At 42.2% G+C, this 26,292-nt stretch overlaps 1 long non-coding RNA gene across 1 annotated transcript in view; it reads right to left on the bottom strand.

Moving 5' to 3' along the window:
* Window positions 1–2,137: 2,137 nt before the first annotated feature.
* LOC110742084 overlaps window positions 2,138–26,292 on the bottom strand; it is a 241,127-nt gene continuing 216,972 nt past the window's right edge. The window contains exons 5-6 of the long non-coding RNA XR_004179659.1: window positions 12,375–12,510; window positions 2,138–11,806 (exon numbers count right to left, since the gene is read on the bottom strand). This is a non-coding gene — a long non-coding RNA (uncharacterized LOC110742084). The remainder of the gene's footprint in view (window positions 11,807–12,374; window positions 12,511–26,292) is intronic.

The following is a 26,292-nucleotide window of genomic DNA, read 5'->3' as shown; positions in this document are numbered from 1 at the left end:
GGTCACACACAGAGCAAGCTCTTGCCAGAGCAGGGACCAAAGCCCAGGTGTTAGGACTCCACAGTCAGTGCTCCTTATGCAATACCTTGTTTTTCAACATGTTTTCCCTTTCTCTCAGGCATTACAGAGATCCCCAGTGGCACAGTAAATTTCAGCTTCCTCAATTCTCACCACATTAATCTCTTTTGCATACTCAAATTCTGCCTAAGATTTCATTGAAAAGTTTGTGAATTACTGACGTTACAGATGCTAAAACAAGCATACATATCCAGGGATTTCTCTTTTCCTTTGCATACCTTTGTGGTATAATTTGGGAGACATTAGAGTCCAATTTTCACTCTGGACCAAAAGCAGTTACATCTGTTCGAAACAGCGCAGGCTCCAGGCACCAGCTATTATACCAGAGTACATAGAATAGAAAGACAGGCTGGAGAGGAAGGGCTTTAACCACAGTGTGATATCAGCCTAGTCATTCCCCCTCTCTGAGACTCAGTTTCCCCATTTTTCATATAAGGGGCCTGGACCAGATAAGCTTTAACTGAGTATCCAGTAAGAGGGTCTAGAGCTGGAGGGGCAGTATTCATCTTCTTCTGAAACCTCCCATATGAGTATTATCAGCCCAGGTATCCCACCTGAAAATTCTCTTTCCAGAGAAAAATCGCAAGTCGTTGAGCTGAAGGGGACTCACCTCCATGCAGAGAAGTGACCAAGACCTCCAGGATAAATCATCTTCCATTTCCTGTCCAAGGAGACTTCAAGGGATCTGACAACCTGTCTGTATTACTTATGGGCTAAAAACTGTATTGTGAAGGCTTGGATCCCAGTCCTGGTTCCATCAATAGCTGACAATGCGACTCTGAACAAGACCCCTCTCCTCCAGGGACTTGTCACCTCACCCATAAAATGGAGTTAATGGCCCCTAATGACCTCCTGGGTTGTTGAGAAGATCTAATGAAGTAAAAGGTAAGAATACACCTTGAACAGAATAAACTCTCTACCACCATTGGGGGCTCTCATCTTTTGGGAGAGGGAAGCCAGGGGCATCTTCTAGTACCTGTGATGCGAGCCAACCTTTTTTCCCCATCTCTGTGCAGTGCCACTCAGACCACTAGATGGCGGTAGCTGTCACTTGCCAATTCTGGAAAAAAGGGTGTGGGAGAGCCAGGGGGCCGCCTGCTTTAGGAAAACTAGGCCAAAGCCAGCCGGTTACATCACTTCTGATCCAAGCAGCCAGTTCAGTCTGGATTTTTCCTTATTGCAGGCGACAATGCAAAAAACTTCCAGGCTCCTGCGCATTTCAATGCTAATTGTTAGGCCTGAAAACAGTCTTTAACTCCCAAGGACTGGTCCTGCAGGCTCTGTCCCATCTTCTCTTGATACAGGCTTCTCTACTTATGGCCTCCTACTGCCCTCTCCAGATACCCTATACTAATATCCCACCCTCAGCCATGCGTCAAGTGAATTTCTCGTCCTGCCTTTAAATCTCAATCCCATTAATCAGGCATTTATTGATATCTACTTGTGTGCAAAGGCCTGCACCAGGGGCCATGCTGGGTAAGTGGGACCCCGACCCTATCCTCAGGGGAAAGAAGGGGGGGCTACAGACTACATAAGTTCAAATCCGCCTCTGCTTCTCACTTGCTATATGCGTGATTTGAACAAGTCACTCAAGTTTTCTCTTCTTCAATTTCGTTCATTTTTAAATGGGATTAATAATAGGCTTGTTTTATTTGTTAAATGAGTTCATACTGGCCAGTTCTTTGGCTTGGAATGGGGTCTAGCACTTATTTATTTAATAAATAAAATAGGCCGGGCGCGGTGGCTCAAGCCTGTAATCCCAGCACTTTGGGAGGCCGAGACGGGCGGATCATGAGGTCAGGAGATCGAGACCATCCTGGCTAACACGGTGAAACCCCATCTCTACTAAAAAATACAAAAAACTAGCCGGGCGAAGTGGCGGGCGCCTGTGGTCCCAGCTACTCGGGAGGCTGAGGCAGGAGAATGGCGTAAACCTGGGAGGCGGAGCTTGCAGTGAGCTGAGATCCGGCCACTGCACTCCAGCCTGGACGACAGAGCCAGACTCAGTCTCAAAAATAAATAAATAAATAAATAAATAAATAAATAAAATAATCATTTATGGAGTACCTCTTAGGGGTAGGTACATTATCTGATTTAATGCCCATATTAATGGCTCGGAAAAGTTAAGCAATTTGCACAAGGTTGTTCAGTGAATCAGAAGCAAAGTTAGAATTTGAACCTGGTCTGTCTGACTCCAGGAGCGCTGCCTTCAGCTGTTCTTACAGAAAGTGAGCAGCTAAACAAACGTACCAAGGGACCAGCAAACCTGCAGACTACACTGCCAGTCCCAGCCGCACAGCTGCAAATCGGGCATCCTAAACCTGCCGTTCGTGTCTCAGTGATCCTGTCCTGCATTTAGCTCTAGCACTAACTGGGGACTAACACTAACCTCTAGCACTAACCCCTCCTTGGGACTCAATTTATTCACCTGTAAACAAGGCAGCTTGAAAGATCAGTATTTTCCACGCATGTCTAGTTGTCAAAATCACCTGGGGTGTTTCTTGAAAGTATGGAATTTTGAACTCCACGTCAGGTCTGCTAAAATAGAATCTCCAGGGGAAAGGTCTGCAGATCTATTTTTAACAAGTTATTCAGAAAATTCTTAGGACCAGGAAAATTAGGAAAGCATCCTAGGCCCAGATGATCTTAGCAATTCTCCCAGCTCCTACTATCACTCAGTCGGGCTCTTGATCTGCCTCCCTAGAAACCCATCATGAACACTATAGTCCCTCTCCCTATGCCCCAGGATTTGACCCTCCTGAGCAATTCCCCATCCTGCATGGATTTGATAGCTCCTTCCTTCCTGTAAGGCGCTTAGGTTCTTAAGGGAGCTAAAGCTATTTAAATAATGAATGGAATTTACAGTAGCATTTGGAACCACTTAAGCAATAGAAACATGATTGCAGTAAAGTCTCCTTAAAAATCTTTTCATCAGGTTAGAAAGAAGATAAAGTAACTTCTCCCTTGACTTTCCTAATATGCAAATCAGGATGTTTTGACAAGACTCAATTCTAAATTTCTGCAATATCCATTTGGAAAGGTGTAATGTTCACTGTCAGAATAACAGTGCCCTGTTGCCCCAGTCTGATATACCCAGAAGTCGTAGGTGGAACCACATTTCAGGCCAAGGACAGGGTTACCAGCTCCTGTGTCCTGGTGAGAAGCTTTGTGAAAAAAATGGGAAAGAAGCCGCAAGGCACAAAGCCAGCCCCAGCTCCATTCTATCAGCTCGTACTATAAATCCTTTCGATCCTTGTTCTTTCTGTTTGCAGAGTCATCAAATGGCACAACTGAGAAATATTGGCTGCCCATTTTTCCTTCTTTCTGCTGCAGTCTCTCAGTTCCTGCAAGCAGCTGACCTCACTAACCTGAAACAGACCTGAAATTCTCACTGTTAGGCCATGCCCTTGGGCTTAGGGAATGTTTTCTGGAAGAGTATGTACCTTGGGTTGAGTTTTGGAAGACTGGTGTATCAGTCAGCTATTGCCATAAGAATGCCACATAACAAAGCACCCCAGTACTCAGTGCTTACAGCATTCAGTTATTCTCACTCATACATATGTGGGTTAACTGGGGCAGCTCTGCTGATCTCACCTGGGCTCAGCTGAGTTTGGCTCTGGCCTTCGGTTTGATCCAGGTACTCCAGATATCCCTCAGTTCTTCTTGGACCACCAGGCTAGCCAAGACATGTTTCTCTTATTGTGATGGAAGAAGCCCAAGAGGGCAAGCTCACCACTCAAGTCTATTTCAAGCTGCTGCTAACTTCATATCTGCTCACATCCCATTGACCAAAGCAAAGGGTAATGACATATAATCTGCCCAATGTGAGGCCAAAACAAGTCACAGAACACAGGAGGGGCATGGGAAGGTTAAAATGGAAAGAGAGTCAAGTACTTGGGGACAGTATCCTGCAGTTGGAATGACACCAGGGAGGGATCCTGGGGAAGCTAGAGCTGGGCTTCATTTGGAATTCACTTAAGCAGTAGAAAAACGGTTGCAGTAATGTCACACCAGGTTGTTTGCATCAAACAAATCACAATTTCAGCAAAAGATCAGATGGAGAAGAGACACTGAGTGACTATCTTGTCCCACCCCCTCAGCTTCCTGATAGCCTGATAGGAAAAGGGGCTTATGGAAGGTCATTAGGCAAGTAAGAAGCAGAATGAGGAATATTATCTGTGCCTAAGCAATTTTCCCATCTGAGATTCTCCTAAACAGTCAGGAAATTAAAATTTCATTTATTTGACAAACATTTATTTAGCACCCACTCTGTGCTAAGCACTGTTCTGGATGTTAGGAACAAAGAAGTGAACAAAACACTTTCATAAAGCTTCCATTCTGCTTGGAGGAGGAACACACTAGATGAACAAGGAAATCCATTGCATGGTGATAAGTGCTATGAGAAAAAATAAACGTGGCAAGGGAGATGGTTAGTGCCAAAGTTGGGGTTGTAGGGAGAGGAGGTTAGTGTCATTGATTGGGTAGTGAAGGAAGGTCTCAGACAAGAGGATATTTGAAATGGAAGTTAAAGGAAGTGAGGGGAGGAGCCATGAAGATATCTCGGTGTTTTCAGCAGGGAGAACTTCAAGTAGGTCAGGAACAAGCTTGGCATGGACTGGGGTGAGCAAGGAGGAAGTAGTGGTGGGAAAGGTCAGCAGGACAGCAGGGGAGGGCCAGATCATAAAGAGCCTTGGGAGCCATGGAAGGGCTAGGAGTTTTTATTAAAATGAGATGGAAAATATTGGAGAGTGCTAAGCCAAGGAGACACAAGAATGGACTTTGGTTTTAAAAGATCCTTTTGACTGCTATGTTGAGAATAGATTGTAGGGGCTAAGAGTTTGGAACCTGAAAGCCAAAAAAATAAAAAATAAAAAAGAGAAAGAAAAAGTGATGTCTATCAATTTAGAGGTTGATTTTGCCCAGGTTGAGGACGTGCCTGGGATAAAGAGACACAAACCACAATAGGATCTGTGGCTCATACTTTTTCCAGGGATGATTTTAAGGACTTCAATATTTAACAGGGAAAAAAACAGGCAGACAGGGAAAGGAGAAAAAAAAAAGAGGGAGGATACGGTCACATTTTTCTGAGGCTTTGATTAGCACTCCCTGAATCCACATGTTGCATGTGAAAAGGAGGGGGCAGAGGAACAGTCAATTATGTATTCGTCTCGCGCTCAGTTAATCTGCACTTTACGTAAGATAAAGTAAACACAGAGTACAGGAAGAAGTCGAATATAAATTCATCTCGGGGTAGGCGGTGGAAAGGGGGTACAATTTCTAGTCTCCTCTTGTCCTGTACCATAAAGATAAGCTGTTAATTTACATTGTCAGGGTAAGGGAGGCCCCCTGGGGAGACATATGGCCTTCTATCTTGCAGCTATTTAGGAACAAAAGGAAAGGCAAGTTTTTTGAGTCACTTGGTCTCCAAGCTTAACTTTTCCCTTGACGTGTTGAGTTGAGGGTCTCAAGATTTTATTTTCCTTTCACAGCGGCAATTGCTGTAATCCAAGTTAGGGATGGTAATAGTGGCTGGAACCCAGGGGCTGGCATTTCAGGTGGTGAGAAAGGGTCAGATTTAGGATCAATTTGGATGGTAAAGCTGAGCCCATTCTCTGATGAATTAGATTAATGTGGTGTTAGAGTTTGAGGTCAGAAATGACTCCAAGATTTTTGTCTTGACTGACTGAATAGATGTAGTTGCCATTTTCTGAGTTGAGGACTGTTGCAGAAGGAGCGGATTTGGGTGGGCAAATCAAAATGCATGTGTAAGGGGCTGTTGCCTCCCCATACTTTCTGGCTGGCCATATGTAGCTCCTTTCCCCAATCCCAGGGCAGGTTTAAGGGTTTCTGTAGCCAAATATAGCCACAATGGTGCTTTGCTCTGATACATGTAGTAATTTTCAGTAAATGCTTGATCATAGGTTGGGATCCACAGGAAGCAGACCCTGAGATGAAGTTTAGCAGGCATAAGGTTTATTAGGGAGTTGATCTTGGGGTCACTGCCAGTGGAATAAAGGGGAGGAGGCAGATTGGGAAGAGGGAGATAGTGAGCTGCAATGCAGTGTCAGAGAAGCATGGGGAGTTCTGAAGATGAGGTGATCCTTCAGAACTGCCTGAGTTGGGGCAGAAGGCTGAGAAAGTGGGCTGCTGGCCATGGGGGGCAAAGCCATTCTTTTATCTGAGGCAATCCCCAAAGGGCAGAGAGCTGTGAGCTGTACCACTGCCAGCAGCTGGGGAAATATGTCCTTCATTCCTAAAAGCAGATCTAGGTGGCACATCACAATGCCCAACACATCCCCTCATGCCAGACATGAAGAAGCAGGCTGAGTTTGTTATGACCATCTCTTCTCCTGCACTAATAATTCATGGCTGGTCAGCAAATGGCAAACCCATCTGAGTTCACAAGCTTTCCAGTCAGAGGTGAGGCAAGATAAGAATATCTTGACAATGAAAATAAACACAAATGGAATTCCCGGTGGAAGGATGCTACCAATGGAACCATGGATTGCAAGTGCAGCTGTTGGCCAGACTCAAAGGGCAGACCCAACCCTGGTAACTTCTAGTCAAACCACTCACTCTCATCTTTGGAACTGTGGTTTAAAACATCAATATTCAATACATACAAAGTTGAGGAGGTTGGATAAAATTAATGAACCAGGCACAATCTCCACATTCCCCTTCTTATCCTAAACTCCTAGAAAAAAAGAAATAATAATAATAAACATTGATGACAACAATAATATAAATAAAATATAATATAACCAGTACAGTATATAAGTAAGAATATAAGTACATACAATAATAAAAATCCATAACAGTGTAGGAAAAAAAGTAAGGGTACCCCCAGTGGATTAAAAAGTTAGGAATGACTGAAAGGGAGAGGCAGATGGAGAAGACTAAAGAAGGAAACCACATCCCAAGAGCACAAAGAAGAGACCTGCAACAAGAAATGAAGGAGTACCAACATCCAAGGCAGCAGGAGTACCCAAGGATGACTGATAGGATGATTGCTTGGGGCTCTGAAGAAAATCAACCTTATGAAAAAAAAGTCCTAAATTTAACCATCTGAAGAACTAAATTGGACATGAAGAACTAAATTTAACAAACTGAAGAACTAAATTCCCATGAAAAGAATTAATAGAATCAATAAGAAAATATCTTATAAAAGTCTAATCAGTATTCTCATGCAAGGGAATGTAGCATACATACAAAATTATCAGATGAAGATCTTGGAAATTACAAACTTGAGTATTGAAATTTTTAAAAATCAATATATGAGCTAAATATCAGAATAGATTAAAAACCAAGAGAAAATGACTAAGCTGGAAAACTCAACCAAGGACTTTTCCCAGAAAGAGAACACAGAAGGAAACACAGATGGAAGTTAAGAAAAAAGTAAAGAGAAATGGAGAATGAATCCAACAGCATGATAATCCATTTAATAGGAATTCCAGAAATTGCAAATAAGAGTGGAGAAGAAATAATTAAGAGGCAGAGAAAAAAAAAGATGGAAGTCTTTAGATTGAAAACAAAAGATGGTAGTCTTTAGATTGAATGGATCTATCAACTGCTGAGTAAGTAAAATAAAAAGACCCACAGTTAAGCTTTTTTTGGAAAAATTTACAAGGAAGAAGAGAAAATTCTTCCAACAAACAAAACAGATTAATCAACTTTGGCCGCCATGGCAAAATACCACAGACTGGGGAGTTTAAACAATGGAAATTTATGTCCTCACAGTTCTGGAGGCTGGAGAAGAAAGAGAGTAATAGGAGAAAGTAAGCTGTAAAGAAATAAAAGTTTTTAATATTTTTTGCTGGGAGGATCTAGGAAGTGATTGACTCTAAATATCAATATGTCTCTTAAAATGCATCAACGCATCAATCTATGGGTTAGCAATAAAAAATAGGATGAATAATTTCAAACAATTATAGAAGAAAAAAATGAAATGAAAAGTCATTTAAGTGGAAAATCTTAGATTTAGAAACTAACATCCAGATACGTGATGCTTGTAAGATACACCTAAAGCAAAATGAGACAGAGAGGTTAAAAATAAAATAATGGAAATAGCTATGTTGTGTGAATTCTAAGAAAAGGAAAGCCAAGTTGTAATAATATCAAACAAAATAGACTTCAAGGAAAAGAACAATGAAAGGAAGTAGGGGGATGGAGTATCCATGTTGATAAAATCAATACAGAAGATATCTCAGCTATGAACTTTTATGCACCCAGTAACTTAGCTTCAATACAGAAAGCAAAAACTGAAGGATATACAAGGAGAAAGTGTTAATCTACAATCATGGTAAGAGACCTCGTTATTCACCTCTCAGAAATCACCTGATCAAGTAGCTGTGGATCAGGGACAGTTAGAGAGAATTTGAAGAACATACATATTATAATTTTACAGTGTGATCTAATAGACATAGATGTTAAGAAAAGGAGACTTCATTATTTTCAGTCATACATGGAACATTAAAAAAAAAATTACTCATGTAGTAGGCCACAAACGAAATCTCAACAAACTTCATTAGAAAGAAGTCAGACAGGTTACCTTCTGGGACAAAATGTAATAAAATTAGAAATTAATAACAAAAAAATGGCCAAACAATTCTATGCACCTGAACATGCTAAATACTTTTAAAATAACTCTTAGGTTAGCAAAGGAAAAAAATTACTACTTAGAAATGAATAACAAGGAGAGGCCATATATCAAAAACCTGAGATATATACCTAACTCATGAAAATGTATAGTCTCAAATAAAGTTCTTAGAAATAAGGAAAAAATTGAAAGCAAAGTCAATAAGCTCTTTAATTCAAGAAGTTAGAAAGAGAAAAACAAAATAAGCTCAATGAAATTAAAGGAAGATATTAATAAAGATAAAATGCAAAAATTAACTAGAACACAAAAAAATCAATAGTATAGATCAATAAAACTAAAAACTGTTTCTTTGAAAATATCAATAAATTAAAACAGCCTGTGGCAAGACTGAGAGTGAGAATAGAGTGAGTAATGGTCACAAAAATCAACAACATTAAGACATAATAGAGACATAACATACAAAGCACATTTTAAATTAAAGAGAATTTAGACCAAAATATTTTAAAATCTAAATGAATGAATAATTTCCTGGGAAACAATAAATCACAATAAATAATAAATCACAAAAATTGGTTCAAGGAGAAAATCATGGAAGACCAATAATAGTATAAAAAATTGAAATAGTAATTTAAGATCTACCCTCACTAAAGTGCACCAAAGTGAGGAACTTTATGGTCAAGTTCTAGCAAACATTCAAAAAATCCATAATCCCATGTGATATACTATGCAGGGCATGGAAGAAGATAAAAGCTACTCTAACTCATTCCATGTGGCTACCATAACCAAATACCAACAGTGGGCGGGGAAAACATGGATGAAAGGAACAAGCCAGTATTATTTATAAGCAAAGATACAAAAATTCTATCTAAAGTATTAGAAAGTCAAAACTAGTAAGGTATTAGGAGCAAAAAATGTAAGAATAGTCCAACATTAGAAAGCAACTGATGTTCCTCACTAGAGTAAAATCATCTCAATAGATACTGTCAACTGATGCTAAAATTTAATATAATTTAACAACAATTTCTGATTAAAACTAACAAATTCAATTTGTAATGTTTTTATACCATAGACCCACAGTATACATCATAGTTAATGGTAAAATATCAGAAACAATCCTTTTAAAATCAGCAACCAGGCAAAGATGTCTATAATCACTATTACTTTTCAATATTGCCCTGAAAGCTTACATAAAAACAAGAGAAGAAAATAAGAAATGTAACTCTGAAGAGAAAGAGACAAAACTGTTAGTATTTGCAGTCAATATAACCATCTATCAGAAAAACCCACAAGAACCAAATGTGATTTAAACAAGTTGACTAGATATAAAATCAACACACAAAATTAATAATTTTAAAGTAGCACAGCAATAACTATGTAGAATATTTATTTTCATAACTCTATTCACAAAAGAAAAAAAAACTGAAAAATACCTCAGACAAATTTCATAAGAAATGTCAGCAGAAGTGGTATAAAGAGTTAGGACGTGAAGGGAAACCCAGTTGTGATGTTATTAGGTGGAGTAGAGCTTAAATACCTGGTTTTGTTTGTTCTGCTTTTTAGTTTTTCTATTATTTTGCTTCAAATGATATTTTCTTTTAAATTTTTAATTATTATGGGTACATAGTAGATGTATATATTTGTGGGGTACATGTAATGTTTTGATGTAAGCACGCAATGTGTAATAATCACATCGGGGTAATTGGGGTGTCCATCACCTCAAGCATCTATCAGTTATTGGTGTTAGAAGCATTCCAATTCCACTCTTTTAGTTATTTCTAAATACACAATACATTATTGTTGACTATAGTCAGCCCATTGTGCTATCAAATACTAGCACAAATTCATTCTGTCTAACTATATTTTGGCACCCATTAATCATCCCCACTTTTTCCCCTGCTCCCCACTGCCCAAGCCAGCCTCTGGTAACCATCATTCTACTCTCTATCTCCATGAGTTCAATTGTTTTAATTTTTAGCTCCCATATGTGAACATTCAAAATGTGTCTTTCAATACCTGCTTTTTAGGTTCTATTTCCCTTACAGTAGAACCAAGCTCAGACAGCAAAGGCCAAAATCAAACACCTGCTTGTGGATCCAAATGTGCCGGGCTTTGCAGGTTCAGTATTTCATTAGCAATTAAGAAAATATCTTTTCCGGAAGCAGAATGAGAGCATACATTGCAAGCAAAGGGAAGGGAGCAGAAAGAAAATTGGAGGAACATGGAAAACAAAGCCTAGAGACATGCTAAAACTTCTCATGGTCGGTCCTGAGACCGAGGTGAAGCTCAGGAGTGGGAGAGGACAGGTCTCTCCCCCTACACATGCCCCAAAAAACCAGGGTGGCCAAACAGATGGTGCAAAACATTTTTAAACCACTTTTAACACAGTAACTTTTTTTTGCCTGCTTGCTCTTTATTCCTTTAGTCAAAAGTCTTACCAGCTGTCACCATCTCAAGGAAAATGTCAGGGGCTTGTGGCTGCCTGTGCCTCTCCTCACTTTGGTGGGGGAGAGAGGTGTGGAACCTCAGCCAGCTACAGTCCTGGCTGCAGAACTGCTGAAGTGGCCGAGGGTAGGGGGAAGGCCTCTCACATAAATGAACCCACCATGGAGGCTCCCAGCCAATCTCTTCCACGTATCATCCCTTCCAGGGACTAAGCATATATACTTTCCAAAGTACTTTCCCTAGGTTCTTGTCTCCTCTGGACATCCCTGAGACAAATATTATTCCCATTGCATGGAGAGAGCAATGGCAAAGCCCGGCTTCTAGCTTTGCAATCTACCACCTGTGGGTTTTTGGAAAAGTTCCTTTTCTTCTGTGGACCTTAGCTTCTCCACATGCACAAGGAAATTGTCCAAATGTTCTCCAAAGTTGCTTCCAACTCTAAAGCTCTGATGCATTGTCTAATACCAGTTAGACATCCCCGATGCTCCTCTCTGAATGACAGTTCTGGCTGCTGCTTCCCTGACCCCTTCCTTCTGCCCCAGGGAGAGCTCAGTATACACCACATAAATCAGAACCTGAGAACCGCAAGAGGCTACCAAAGTCACTTCCTTAACTTTTTTTTTTTTCCTTCTTTTTCAAACACCAGTAAGTAACTTCTTTAAATGGAAGCCAAGTAGGGCTGTTGGTTTCCTGCTGAATCAAAAAAAAAAAAAAAAAATTGATGAGTAATTTGCTGAAACTAATTCCCCCCATCTTTTAAAAATCACACATTTAAACTGATTTAAAGAGACCTTTAAAGAAGAATTTAAATTTTCTTTCCTCCTTGTTTAACTATATAATTGTTTTCACTCACAGTAATATTCTCTTGGAGGCGTATGCTTGACTTACTTAATAAATCTTTCTGCACATTTGAAATCATCCATTAGCAATAAGGAGCTTGACACTCCATTACCCACAATAAATTTCACTGCCATTAAATCGCCACATGCCGCATGGAGGAAAGGAGATACCAGGATGGCCTCTCTAAGACAGGGCAGAGTCAGAGCTCAGCATGGAGCCTGCTCCAAGCCTGCCTCTCAGTCTTTAGCCCAGCCCTGGGCTCTCCTGGCAGTCAGGGTATCTATCTAGCCTATCTTGGGGCTGACCCAGAGAGACAAAGTTGGGTGGGTAAATCCACATGTACTCTAAGGCTCATCTTTCTCATTCAGTGGGTTTGGGGCTGGGGTCCAGGCAATAGCACCCTGTGGCTAATACTCACCTTTAGGACATGGCATGGAGCAGGGCAAACCAAAACGGCCATCAGGCTCACCCTTGGTCCTAACACAAAACCTCAGCATCCCAGCTGGCCTTGACACAGAGCCCCAGTCCTCTTGCACATCATGTACATGGTACAGCTGATAAAGAAAAGTCAAATGAGTTCACCACTTTCCTCTACCGTTGCCAGCTGGCTGCATTCTCAGGGGACACTGAAGCTCAGCTTACAAGCTGATGACGTCTCTGCTTACCACGAACGGGCAGCTCCAGCGTGGAGAGAAAGAAAGAAATCATTGACTGGGAGGACCTCAGAATCAGAGCTGAAAGAGACCTCAGAGGCCATTGATTCGGGGAGTTCTGAAGCTTTGGTATGTCAGCATCACCTTGGGAGCTTGTTAAACATACTCATGTCCAGCCCCTCCACACACCAAGGAAATTCTAACTCAGAAGGTCTGGGTGGGCCTGGGTGTCTGAAGCCTCAAGAGCAGCAAATGCTGACACATCCAGATTTTTAAAAACCAGTGATTTGGCTTCCAGGTTCTCAACATTGGCTATACAAAGTAATGAGCTGGGGCCAGGCATGGTGGCTCATGCCTGTAATCCCAGCACTTTGGGAGGCCAAGGCAGGGCAGATCACTTGAGGTCAGGAGTTCAAGACCAGCCTTGCTAATATGGTGAAACCTGGTCTCTACTAAAAATACAAAAATTAGCCAGGCATGGTGGTGCAAACCTGTAGTCCCAACTACTCAGGAGGCTGAGGCAGGAGAATCACTTGAACCCAGGAGGTGAAGGTTGCAGTGAACCGAGATTGCACAACTGTACTCCAGCCTGGGCAACAGAGTCTCGCTCTACCTCAAAAAACAAACAAACAAACAAAAAACCCAAAACCAATGTAACGAGCTGGGAAAGGTTTAAAAGTACCAATTCCTGGGCCTCATGCCACACTGATTAAATCAGGATTTCTGGCTATAAGCCTCAGACATCAGAATTATTTAAAAGCTCCCCAAGAGATAACAATAGGCCATGAGGATTGAAAACGACTGTATGGGTAGTGGTTTTCCCTTACCGAAGGGAACTAAGGCACAGAGAGGGGTTGGAACTTGCCCCAAGTCACACAGCAAGTGAGAAGGATTGCTGCGTAGAACCCAGGTCTCCACCAGTGTGATGTGAGCTCCTTGTGTGCGCCAAGGTACGTATGGGAAAGGAACAAGTTGGGCTCAGGTTGGTTACTGGTGCCCAAGGAAGAATGCCATGCCCTGGAAATAACTGTCACTCTTCAGGGAATCAAGCACCTAGGCTGGGTCAATGTTGCTGGTCTGGGACCACACTTTAAGTAGCAAGGGTCCAGATCCCTTTTATTTACCTCCTCCTCCCTTCGCAATCCCAGTATTCAACCGTCAAGCAACAATTCCCAGTTTTCCACAGTCTCCGCACATAGTGAGGTCATGGAAATGAATGCACTTTGTCATCTGGACCTTAGGGAGGGATGCTAAGTGTTGTGAATGAATGGCATGTCAGGTAGATCCTGCCCAGATGGTAAGTGTTCTGAGGGCAGTTCTGAGTCCCCTTCTCTTGTCTCTCTTGGATTGGGCTGAACGGTCAAAATTTGAAGCATGCCCAAGGCCCTGCACGGCCTTGGGCAAGTCACTTCCTTGCAAGAGACCTATCTGTAAAACTGGGACAGCTAATACTCACCTCTTAGGATGTCATTTGGATTAAATGAGACATTGGATAGAAAGGGCCCAGCACAGGAGGGATGTGTAAAACATAGTTGACTGTCTCCATTTCCTTACAGAGATGCCACAAACAAGGCAGAGACACTGAACTGAGGCTGCCTGGGTCCAATCTAGACTGTTTCACTTCTTAGACCTGGGGCAAGTGGTTAACTTTTCTGGCCTTGATTTTCTCTTCTGTATGAAAACAGCACATGCCACAAAGGGTTGTTGTGAAGTTTAAATTAGAAAGTGCATTTAACGTGCTTAGCACAGTGCCAGGCACACAACACAGTAAGCACGCCATAAACAGCTATTATTTTGCCTACTGTTGTTGTTACTATTGGTGCTGCAGATCCCTGACCTCCTTTGCAATCAGCACGGTAAATGTTGGGAGCTCTATTCCTGTTAATGGTGGGGACTTGCATGAGACTTTCCACCTTAGGAAACAGACATATCATTATTGCAGTGAGGATTGCAAAGTAAGCCAGAAAGAGCTGGCTGGATTTTCAGCCCCCCTAGCCTGGGACTCCAGTCCTCAGGGCAACTAGGCAATGGTGCCCTTCATGTGGCAGGAGGGTATCCCCTGTTGGTGCCTTATGGAGTCTTGTTTATTCCTCTATTAGGGGACTTGTAACATCTGAGTTCAATCATTTTTTTGCCCTCCAACCAAGACCCCAGAGTCTAGGGCCAAGCCTTTTTCATCTGTGTGTCCCTTTTGAAGCCTGGGAAGCAGTAGTTTCTCTAGAATGTTCACTGGATAAATTAATGAGTGAGCTAATGAATTCATACTGGAAATTTTTATTGAATTTAATAAACCTAAACATCTTATTACCCTTTTTGGAGTTGAGCAGTGTGGTGGAGCCCCACTAACAAAGAGCAGGATCTACTACTTATCTCAGGACAGCCAGCCCCGTCAAGGATGGGGACAGTTTGGGAAGAAAAGGGAGCCCACAGGATAGAGGTTTTCTGCTGGCAAAATTCTCTTAATTCCATGTCTGAACCAGGGAAATTTATCTGATGCTCTTGGAAGCAGAGTATGGAAACTGTGGAGAGGGTTCCTGGAAGGAAAGTCAAGAGGAAGCCTAGAAGGGTAGACTGTGTCCTAGACTGATATCCTGAATCCAGAGCCTCCAGACCACAGAACATTGGGTTAGAGCTTATGAATCAGAGTGAATGCTACCATTTGACTTTGCTTCACCATCACACAAAAGCTTGAATTTCCACTAAAACTGCAATTTAATACTTTAACATAGGGACTCCTCTACCCTAGCAGTGGTGCTGAGTTCCGACCCATTTGTTTCCCCAAAATGGGCAGCATAAGCTCCTTAGAACCATTTCAGATGGTCCCAGCACTGCACAGATGGGGAAAGCAACCAAGAGAAGCTTTGCATTGCCAGGAATATTGATGGTTGGAATGTAATTGCTATTGCAGTGATCCAGGAGCACGCTATGTTGCAAATGAACAGAAACCTGTAACTCTTGCATGATTAAGTCACTTAACTTAGTAAAAGACAGTGTTGTCTTCCTCCTTGTCTTCTCCTTTAGAAGAACAGAAGGTCACAGTCACGGGACTTAAAATAGACCCATAAAAGCCAAAGGTAAGTAGATAATCAAAAGAAATGTGGTAAAGTTGGTCTTCTATTGCACTGTGCACTGAGCATGAGGCAAGAGCAAAATTAATGGGCTCAAGCAAAGTTTAAATGGAGGTAGGCATCTCTCCAACCTTAAGGGCTTTGGGGATTTGTGAAGGTGAGAGATGTCCTTGAAGTTAGTTCCACCTCTGCCCAGGCTCCTTGGAGCAGGGACCATGTCATTGTCAGATTCATGTTACCATCACCCGATACAGTCTTGCTCCCGGCCCATAATAGGTGCTCGACATGTGTTTGATGAGTCTCCAGGATGATGTAGAAATTACTCATAATTGAAAGAAGACTATGTTGAAAAAGAGAGAGAAGCTTTGCTAGAGGTCAACAAACTACAGCCTGTGGGCCAAATCTGCCTCAAACCATTTTTGTACAGCTCACAAGCTAAGAATGGTTTTGACATTTTTAAATAGTTGGAAAAAATCAAAAAGAGAATATTTTGTGACAGGCAAAAATCATCAGTGTCCATAAGGTTTTATCAGAACACAGCATATTATTGATAGCTGCTTTTGTGTGTTACAATGTGAGAGTTGAGTAGTTGATATAGAGACTATATGGCCCACAAAGCTCCAAAAAGTTTACTACAGGGTCTAATCCTTTACAGGCTTAATCCTCCTGTTCTAAACCTTTAAAATTGGTGAAGAGTTGGGAGAGAGTGAGATACACACATACACACACACACACACACACACACACACAGAGAGAGAGAGAGAGAGAGAGAGAAAAACTTGGTAGCAGAGAAAACTGTTTAACAACCAGAATGTGTTAGTCAGCTTGGGCTGCAACAACAAATTGCCATAGACTTGGTGGCTTAAACAACAGACATTTATATTCTCATGATTCTGGAGGCTGTGAAGTCCAAGATCAAGGCACCAGCAAATTCAGTGTGTGGTAAGGGCTTACTTCCTGGCTTACAGATGGCCTTCTTGCTGTATCCTCAGATGTCAAACAGGAAAGAGAGAGAACACAAACACAAAACCCACTCTGGTGCCTCTTTGTGTGAGGACACCAGTCCCATCATGAGGGCTCTATCCTGATTATCTCATCTAAACCTAATCAACTTTCAAAGCCTCCATCTCCAAATACCATCACATTGGAAATTATGGTTTTAACATACTTGGTGGAGGTCAGGGAATACATTCAGTCCACAGCACAGAGTTATTAAAAATGATATACATAGCCTTGAAAAGAAGTGTTTTCTCTCGCTGGAAGTGTCTGCAGATAGACATGCACTTCTCAGAGATGCTTTCAGAAGTTTCAAGAATTAGGACAGGGAACAGGCAGATGGTCTTTAAACCCCTTCCAGCCCTGAGGTGTCCAGAGTTTATGACTCAGACACAATTGAAGCCAGAAGGTGCCAAGGTGACTCTCTGGTCTAGGGGTCTCTTATGCCTTTGGGTTTTCATATTACATTCTCCCTGCTCTGCCTGTCTTATGGGAAGCTTTTCTAATTACAATGAGCTAGAGGTTCCATTGAAGATTTTTCATCTTTCCATCAGGTAGGCATATCCAGAGATACTGGACTGTAAATTCTGAATGTATTTGTTAAACCTAAGTGATAGCAGTTGCTGACAAGGAGAAAGTTATTTCTTTATTCACCAAGTCTCAAAGCTTTTGATATGAGTCAGTCTTCAAACATAAAGGTGACTTTGCAATTGCATATGGTTTTCTGTGGCACCACTATTTCTCATTTGAAGCCGTAAGAGACTGATGTACCTGCAGTTCCGGTCTTCCATCTCAAAGGGCTCTATAAGCTATCTTAACTTAAAATTTTTCCTTTTGGTATCAACACAGGCCAGATTTGGGGTTAGGTGTTGTAGTGGGGATAGGCATGGAAGCTGTTCTTTTGTTTTTTTTTTTGTTTGTTTGTAAGAGCATGTCACTGTTGCCCAGGCTGGAGTGCAGTGGCATGATCTTGGCTCACTGAAACCTCTGTCTCCTGGGTTCAAGTGATTCTCCTGCCTCAGGCTCCCAAGTAGCTGGGGTTATGGGCGTGTGCCACCACACTCAGTTAATTTTATTGCATTTTTAATAGAGATGGGGTTTCGCCATGTTGGCCAGGCTGGTCTCAAACTCCTGACCTCAAATGATCCACCTGCCTTGGCATCCCAAAATCCTGGAATTATAGGCATGATCCACCACACCTGGTGAGGCTGTTCTTTAATCCTGTTCTACCTAATGAATAGTCATTGATGTGGATAAATGAGAGAAAGCCACAGAAGAGAGCAAAGAGCAGGCTGAGCAGCTCCCCAGACAGCTCAGAGTAACCCTGGAGAATCAAAGTGGCTGGAGAAGAGGTTGATGTGGCTTAAAAATATTACTGTCATTTCAGTGGCATGAACCAGTTTTACTGTAATAATGCTGTGTAACAAATAATCCCAAAATCCTAATGGTTTACAATACTAAGCATTCATTTCATACTCATGGGTCAACTTTAGTTTGACTGTTCTCAACTAGGCTTAGCAGAGCTCCACAAACTAGACTAGACCCATGCTTTGGGTTGTTTCAGATCTCTTCTCTGTGTCTTCCCTCAGAGTGGGACATGTTCTTATAATGCAGAGCAGAAGCTACAAGGGAGCTGGAAGAAACTCACTTAAGGTCTCAGCTTGGAACTTGCACTATGTCACTTCTGCCCACATCCCATTGACCAAAGCAAACCATATGACCAAGCCCCAAATCAATAGTGCAGGAAGGTATACTAGAGCTATGGATAATCCATGGCTAGGACATAGAGGAAAGAAAGAATTATGGACAAGTAATATAGTCTAACACAGTGGGTGACCTAATGTCCCTTTACTTCACAAACTTTGCTGAAATGCTACAAGAAAATCAAGATCATTTTCCAGACTCATTTAGTAGAGCTCAGGGATTATAAAGAAATTTTGGCTTGAGATGGAAAGCATGAGGGCACAGACCATTATTCTGAATACCATTGGTCTCATGAATCCCAGGAGATACAGACGTTTATGGGGGTTGGGACTGAATCCTCTAGAACTTAAAGAAAAAGCACCAAGCCCACATGAATGCAGTTTCTTCTATCTTCACATCCTTTAAAGACTCTATTTAACCAGTTAGTCTGCTTGCAGTTCACCAAGATTGTATCTTGTGTTTTCACCATCAGTTAACACATGATGGGTTATTTCTGAATACCCAGGATAATGATAAAATAAACAAAAAAAAAGTATAGTTCTTTTTATGTGCTTGCTTCTTAACAGTTTACAAAATGTTTTTACCTACATGATCTCCTTTAACACTAACAACCATCCTTCCAGGTAAACAAAAGGAACACAACAAAAGGAAGGTAACTCCATTTTAAGAAGGTTTTAAAAAGGTAAGTGATGTGCCCAAGTTCACAGATAGGTATTAAAGGTCTGGGACTGGAGATGAGATTTCCTAACCCCTTGTCCTCTTTCCCTGCTCCTATCCAGCCACACCTACCTCTGTAATTTTCCTTGGGCACTGCAATCATGCTTCCCTCTTAAGGTCTTTGCACCTTAAGTTCCCTCCGTCTAGAATGCCGTTCCTCCAAATAGACCAGGTGTTTGCTTTCTCACTGTGTTCTGTTCTCTGCCCGATTGTGCCCACTTTAGAGGTGTCTGAGGCACCCTGCCTACAAATATGCATCTCATTACCCTCTATGCTTTTGCTGTCCTTTGCTTTTCTGCATAAGGTTCATCACTCTGTGACGATACATTCTACATGGAGATGTCTGCTTGTGTATTATCTGTCTCTCTTCTGAAATGGGAGCTTTACAAGGGCAGGAAGCTTGTCTATTCACTGCAGTATCTAGCAACACCCTGAAATAGGAATGGTATATGGAAAATGCTCAGTAAATATTTTTTGAATGAATGGATCAATGAATGGAATAAATTAGCTTTAGTTCTTTCTCTCTCCAGACATAACCCTCTCTGACACCTTAACTATGGTAGGTGTAAAACTTTGCCAAAACTGTCTATGAGCTTCACTCAACCTTTAAGAAGAACTGAGCCCCAAGACACTATCAATGATGCTCCGACCCCACTTCAGGCCCTTCCAGTGGTTGTTCTGGCAACACTGTATGATCAGCAGCCTGGATCAGAGGCTTGAGGAGCCAAACCAGAGTTCAGGAGGACAGCATCTTGTGTCCCTGGAGCAGAGATCTTGAGACAAAGTCCTGACAACTGGCATCTGCACCAGAAGCATATGATAGTCTGGATTGATGCTCTAGGATCTCTTCGTAAGCATGGCTTCCTTAAGCCAGTTTCCTACTTGGCTTCAGTACCCAAAAGGCTCCTGCCAAGAGACCCCACTAACCCTGAGGATTTCTTTGAGCACAGGAAGTACATAATCTTGCTTTGTCCCAGGCCCATCCTGTTGAGAGCAAATGAAGACCCATCTCGACCACCCCATGCAGTGGGAAGAAGACCTTCTCCCCTGCCAGCATCAACCTTGGTCCATTAAGGGTTATTATGCCACTACTCATCAACAGAAACCCAACCCCCACCATAGGATTTTAAAGTAGAGAAGAAACACGTGTTAAATAGTCTCTATCTCTATCCAGACATCAAGATACATAGCTCACATTATAAGCACAGTACACCTCACATATATGGAACCACCAGCCATGTGACCTTGGCTGGACATCAAAAGCTTTCACTTCTCAAGAGCTTCAGTATCCTTCAATATCCACAAAATGAGAATCTGTCTCAACTTGTTGCTAGAAAGATGCTGAGAGATGATGTTTGATTCTCTAATCTATCTCTAGTGATTTATTTAATGGGTTAGTTTAGCTCTTTCCATTTCAATTTCCTCTGTCATAAAAATAGGAAAGCCAAATAAATACTAAACTTCCTGCCAGCTCTAAATGTCTATAAAATGTTTTCAGATTGTTCAATGAATTTGGTAAGCTTGCCAAATATTTTATTTCTGATACAATAAAATACATAGTACATTGTAAACATTTTAATTAGAACAGATTACATAATTTACATGATATATGTTGCATTATGTCAAATACATGTGTGATAATACACCTCAAAATTATGACAATGTGTGACTCACATAATAAAAACAATTATTCCTTCCAGTTCACACGCCCAATGTTTAATTTGATTTGGAGATAAAAAAAGCATGGAAATTACCAATTGTCTCATGGTTACAGTGTTTTAAAATACCAATTGCCTTGTAAAATGGATCTGGGGACAATTTATAGCAACCCAGGCTCTTCGGAGGGCAGGAAGATGCCATTTCAACTGTCTTATCTTTTCCTGATACCTGCATCCGTCTAGATGTGAGAGCAGGACACATCCAGCCTCCGAAGGAGTGGTATAGGATTTAGTACCACAATCTCCACAAACTTAGACCTTGGATTGCATGGGTGGCAGATCGCAGGGCCAACAGAGGAAGAGCTTTCTTGCATCAAATCTCCAACAAAATGTGAGCTTCACAAGGGCAGGGACTAAGTCTATTTGCTTACCACATTACGCTTGGCACACAACAGGTAGTCAACACTTATTTGTGGAAGGGAAAGAGCAATAAGACGTTACAAAGATCCCAGAGAGGCCCAAGCCATAGGCAAGATGACCTCTTGGTGGGGATATTGCCAAGAGAAGCCTGACATTCCTGGGGACCGGGGATCTAGGTCTTTATGAATCCTGAGATTCCACCAAGACCTACAAAGATGAACACAAAATGGGGAGCTGAGGAGAGACAAGACAGTCTCTCTTTCTCATTTAGGTCCAAAGAGCAATGAATAGATATGGTATTGGCTGAGTTATACTCAGCTGGGTAATTTCTCTTCTGGAACAGGGACTTTCGAAAGCAAATTTACATCTGAAGCTGAGCTGCTGGTGAAATGAATAATAGAGTTCAGCCCAGGCTGGGAAAAGCATGGGCTAAACTATAAGCATGGTCCCAAGAAGAATCAAAGCTTGGCCTCTATATTAGCTTCGTAAGGCTGCCATAACAAAGCACCACACCCTGGATGGCTTAAAACAACAGAACTGTATTCCCTCACAGTTCCAGAAGCCAGAGTCTGAAATCAAAGTGACAGCTGGGCCTTGTTCCCTCTGAAAGGTCTCGGTAAGAATCCTTCCTTGCCTCTTTCAAGTTTCTGGTGGTTTTCATGGCATTCCTTGGCTTGCAGCTACGTCACTCTGATCTCTGCCTCTGTCTTCGTAAGGACTTCTTCCCTGTGTGTCTGTGTTACTGTCCAAATTTCCCTCTCTTATATGGACAGTAGTCCTGGGATTAGGAGCTATCTTTTTTTTTTTTTTTTTTTTTTTTTGAGACGGAGTCTCGCTCTGTCGCCCAGGCTGGAGTGCAGTGGCCGGATCTCAGCTCACTGCAAGCTCCGCCTCCCGGGTTCACGCCATTCTCCTGCCTCAGCCTCCCAAGTAGCTGGGATTACAGGTGCCTGCCACCTCACCCGGCTAGTTTTTTGTATTTTTTTTTTTTAGTAGAGATGGGGTTTCACCGTGTTAGCCAGGATGGTCTCGATCTCCTGACCTCGTGATCTGCCCGTCTCAGCCTCCCAAAGTGCTGGGATTACAGGCTTGATAGGACCTATCTTAATCCAGTTGGCCTCATCTTAACTAAACTAATTACTTGGGCAAAGATCCTATTTTCAAATAAAGCTACATGCTAAGGATCCAGTGAACATGAAGTTTTGGGAGACACTATTCAACTGAGCCCAGCCTCCGAGGATTATAATGGGACACTCCCCCTGGGGGAGCATGGCTGGATGTCAGAGCCTAGCCACTCCAACGGCAATGTTTGCCCTTCTGGAGCTCTCAAACCCCTTCTGCCACTAATGTGCCGGCCTCAGGGAGGCGTCCCTGAGGGAAAATCACTGTGCCTCCTTTAAACACGCACACACAGAGTTAGGTAGTAGACAATCTGATGGTTCTTTTAAGTCCAGAGGGAAAGTCCTGCCATCTCCACAGGGCAGAGACCCTACAAGATCCTCACCTCCTAAAGTGACCACAAGGATGTGGATATGGCTGAAGTCATATGAATCCAAGAGAGGGAGACCACTGAAGCCAGCATCCCTGCTCCTGACCTCCCTGGATGCTCTAGCAGTCTCTGCAAGAGAGTCCTGGCCCCAGCTCCTCCCCACAGGGCTGTGGCTTAGTTCTTGTCTCCACAGATAAACCAGTAAGCCTCAGAAGGGATGCAGCAGATGTGTGTGTGTGTGTGTGTGTGTGTGTGTGCGTGCACACGCGTGCATGTGCTCAGTGCTTTCCTGGAACTGCTTAGCCCTGAGATGGCAAGGGGTTAAGGGGAGAGCATGAGTAGAATCAGAATACAAGAGGACCTCCCCCTCCTTCCAGTAACCAGTGGAATACTGCTCTGCCAGTTCTATGTGATTAACCTGAATTACCCCTTCACTGAGGGATGAACAGACCTTAAAAAGCCAGCTAATGTGGCATATTCCTGTAGTTCCAGCTCCTCAGAAGGCTGAGGCAGGAGAATCGCTTGAACCCGGGAGGTGGAGGTTGCAGTGAGCCGAGATCATGCCACTGCACTCCAGCCTGGCGACAGAGCGAGACTCCGTCTAAAAACAAACAAACAAACAAACAAACAAACAAACAAAAAGCCAGCTAATGTAAGATAATTGTTCCAAAAAAATACAGCCAATGAAAGAGATTGGAAAAGAAAGTGGGGTTAATGGTTAGTAATTATGCCACTGAAAATCTAGGCAGCAGCTCCCAACCTCAAACATTTAGCACTGAGGAAAACTCCCAAGCGCCCACTGCTGCCTGATCCCCATGCCTCTCCCAGCAAGCCTGGAAGATGAACCTTTGGGAATCACCCTCCCCACTTTATAGATGGGGATATGGATCCTTGGGGATCATAATATGGCTAGCAGGAAGTGGCTCCTTCAAGGACATCCAAAGAACCCCCTTCATTTACAGAAAAGGAAGATGAGGTCCAGAGAAGGTGATGCATTGGAACAATGTCACACAGCTGCTAAGATGCCAAGTCAGAACTGAACCCAAGTTTGCCTGACTGGAAATCCAGGGCTCTTTCCACAATACCCCGTGATGATGTGGTTTTGTGGCTTGCTCAGTTTCCCATGGCTGGTGGGTGACGTAATAGGGTCTTAACTGAAATGAGGGTCTTCCCCCTTCTTGTCTAGCCTCCTTTCCCGCTTCCTACTTCTAAGACTCAAAGAGGATCACCTGATCACCAGCTCAGACTTCCCCTTCTTGTTTCACTCTTACTGATGGCCACTCCAGGACCCTCCCCAAGGAGACTTGGCGGGTCCACGTGGGAAGAATGGGAGACCCCATGACTAAGCACTTATTGGAAGGACGAGTCCTTGCCTTTACTACACCACCAGGCTGTGTTCTCAAACTGGGCCAGACATTTGTTATTTTGCATCAGCTCTAAATGCTGAATAGCAGAGAAAAAGTGGGACACTTTGGAACTGGCTTTCCTCAGTGCCAACAAAGTGCCATTATTTTAACTTCATTTGTGCAGTACAAATGAGAAGGAGATAAATGTCGTGTTCCAGCCAGAGTCTATTAGTGGGTATCAACTGTAACACAGAAAGATTGTACAATCTGGCCATGTTAGAGAAGCGGAAGGAAAACTGCACCCGAGGTCTTAGCTCTTACATTCCTTCAACCTGGGGTTTCTGAAATGTGAAGCAAGATAAAAATGCAGACAGTGAATTACATACCTACAGCCAGATGCCTATACTTCTTCCTCAAATTAAATACTAATTCTAGCTGGGTGACCTTGGATATGTTCCAGGTACCCACTTGAGGTTACCCAAGGTTACCCAGTTAGAATTAGTATTTAATTTGAACAAAAAGTATAGACAAGCGGCTGGGGGTATGTAATGCACTGCATGCATTTAATTTTAAATTTTCTCATCTGTAAATTTAAGACAATATCTGACCTGCCCGCTATACCATTTTTGTACAAGAATTAAAGAAGCAAATGGAAGGAAAATTGCAACTGTTCCATAAACGTTAATTATGCACTACACATAATATACACACAAAATAATTATGCAGCTAAGCAATTTGGAAGCATATTATAAGTGTGTAAATCAAAATATACTATATTGATGTTTCACTTCCTGATGTTACTTGTTTGTATAATAATCCTGTGAGATCCAATAGAAAAGAGGAAGGAATGTTTAAACCTTTATTCTTTTTGTTTCATTTTAATACATTCTCGTTCAAGTATAGAGCATGTCATATAGAGAAGTACTTGATGAATTTTTGCAAAGTGAATACATTCCTATCACCAGCAGTCAGAGTCATAATTAGGATATTATCAGCTCCTCAGAAGCTCCACACCCAACGTTAAATTAAACTAAATTTGGCCTGAGGATATCTCCGTACTTGAGGCTTTGTATAATGAACTGCAACCTATCTTAGCAGGTAAGCTCACCGAAAGCCTATCTTAGGAGTATACTTTTGTAACAAACTGCTGAGTCTCAGCCAATCAGAGCAGCCAAGCTTCAGTCAATCACAGGTGCCCCACTGATCAGGCCACGTTCAAATAAGGCAAATGCTGAGCTGTAACCAATGGAACTGCCTGTGTACTTCATTTTCCTATTCTGTCCATAAATGCTGCCTGACCCCATTGCAGTCTGGAATTCTCTGAATCTGTTCTGGTTTTGAGGGCTGTCTGATCATTATTTTGTGTGCAAATTGTTCTTTGCTCAACTAAACTCTGTTAAGTTTTAACCCACTCCCTTCGGGCTGGACTGTTTCCCCACCAGAGGAAGCCCCCAAAGGCTCCATTCCCAGGACAATAATCTACTAATCTCCAACCCCCCAACAAAAAAAAATAAAAAATAAAAAAATATTTCTTCATTAGGGATTTCAACTCAAGTCTGAAAGATTTCCATGTCGAAACCGGTCTAATTGACACTTTTACTTTGTCTAGAGTTTTTCTTTTAACAGATTGATGTCAGAGTGGTGTCCAGAGTAGAACTCCAGTGACTCCCCAGGAGCCCTGAGTGAAGGCAAAGGTACCCACCTGGGCCCATTGTGCCCTTTGACTTCTTGCAGCAACTAGGATCATAGGTAAGTTCTCTCTCAGATCCTGAGCTCCATGAACTTGTATTTTGAGCTCTCCAAGTTTGAGTGCTTTTTATCTAGACTGGGTTAGAAGTCACAAAAGAAACAGGACTGGGTTCTGTAGGGAGGCCTCAAGTATCTGACTAGGTCAGACAGAAACCAGACTGGGTTCAGTAGATAAGGTTCCCAGAAGACAGGGAATCATGAGTTCAACTGTATCCAAGGAATCTAGAACGCCTCCATCTGGAACTCCAGCCAATTTCATGTGTAAAAACTACAGGCCTGGGACCCGTGCTTTTCTAGAGAAATGGATGAACCTTACCAAAGGGATTATAGAGTTACAGTGGTCACAGTAGGAAGTTTTAACCTAGGTAAAATTGTTCACTTGTGAGATGCATTAGAAAAGAAGGAATAAAAAATGCCTCAAAAGCAAAGAGGTGTATTTTTTATTGGTACACAGAGACTTCCAAAAAACTAAATGAACCAAAAATTGCATTCTCTAAAAGACTCCTTACAAAAGGCAAACAGGTGCCCATCTTCAC

Source organism: Papio anubis, chromosome 18 (genome assembly GCF_008728515.1).
Source record: "Papio anubis isolate 15944 chromosome 18, Panubis1.0, whole genome shotgun sequence".
NCBI classification, from domain to species: Eukaryota; Metazoa; Chordata; class Mammalia; order Primates; family Cercopithecidae; genus Papio; species Papio anubis.
The sequence above is the reverse complement of the archived record's forward strand: the minus strand, read 5'-3'. Positions and strand labels throughout refer to the sequence as shown.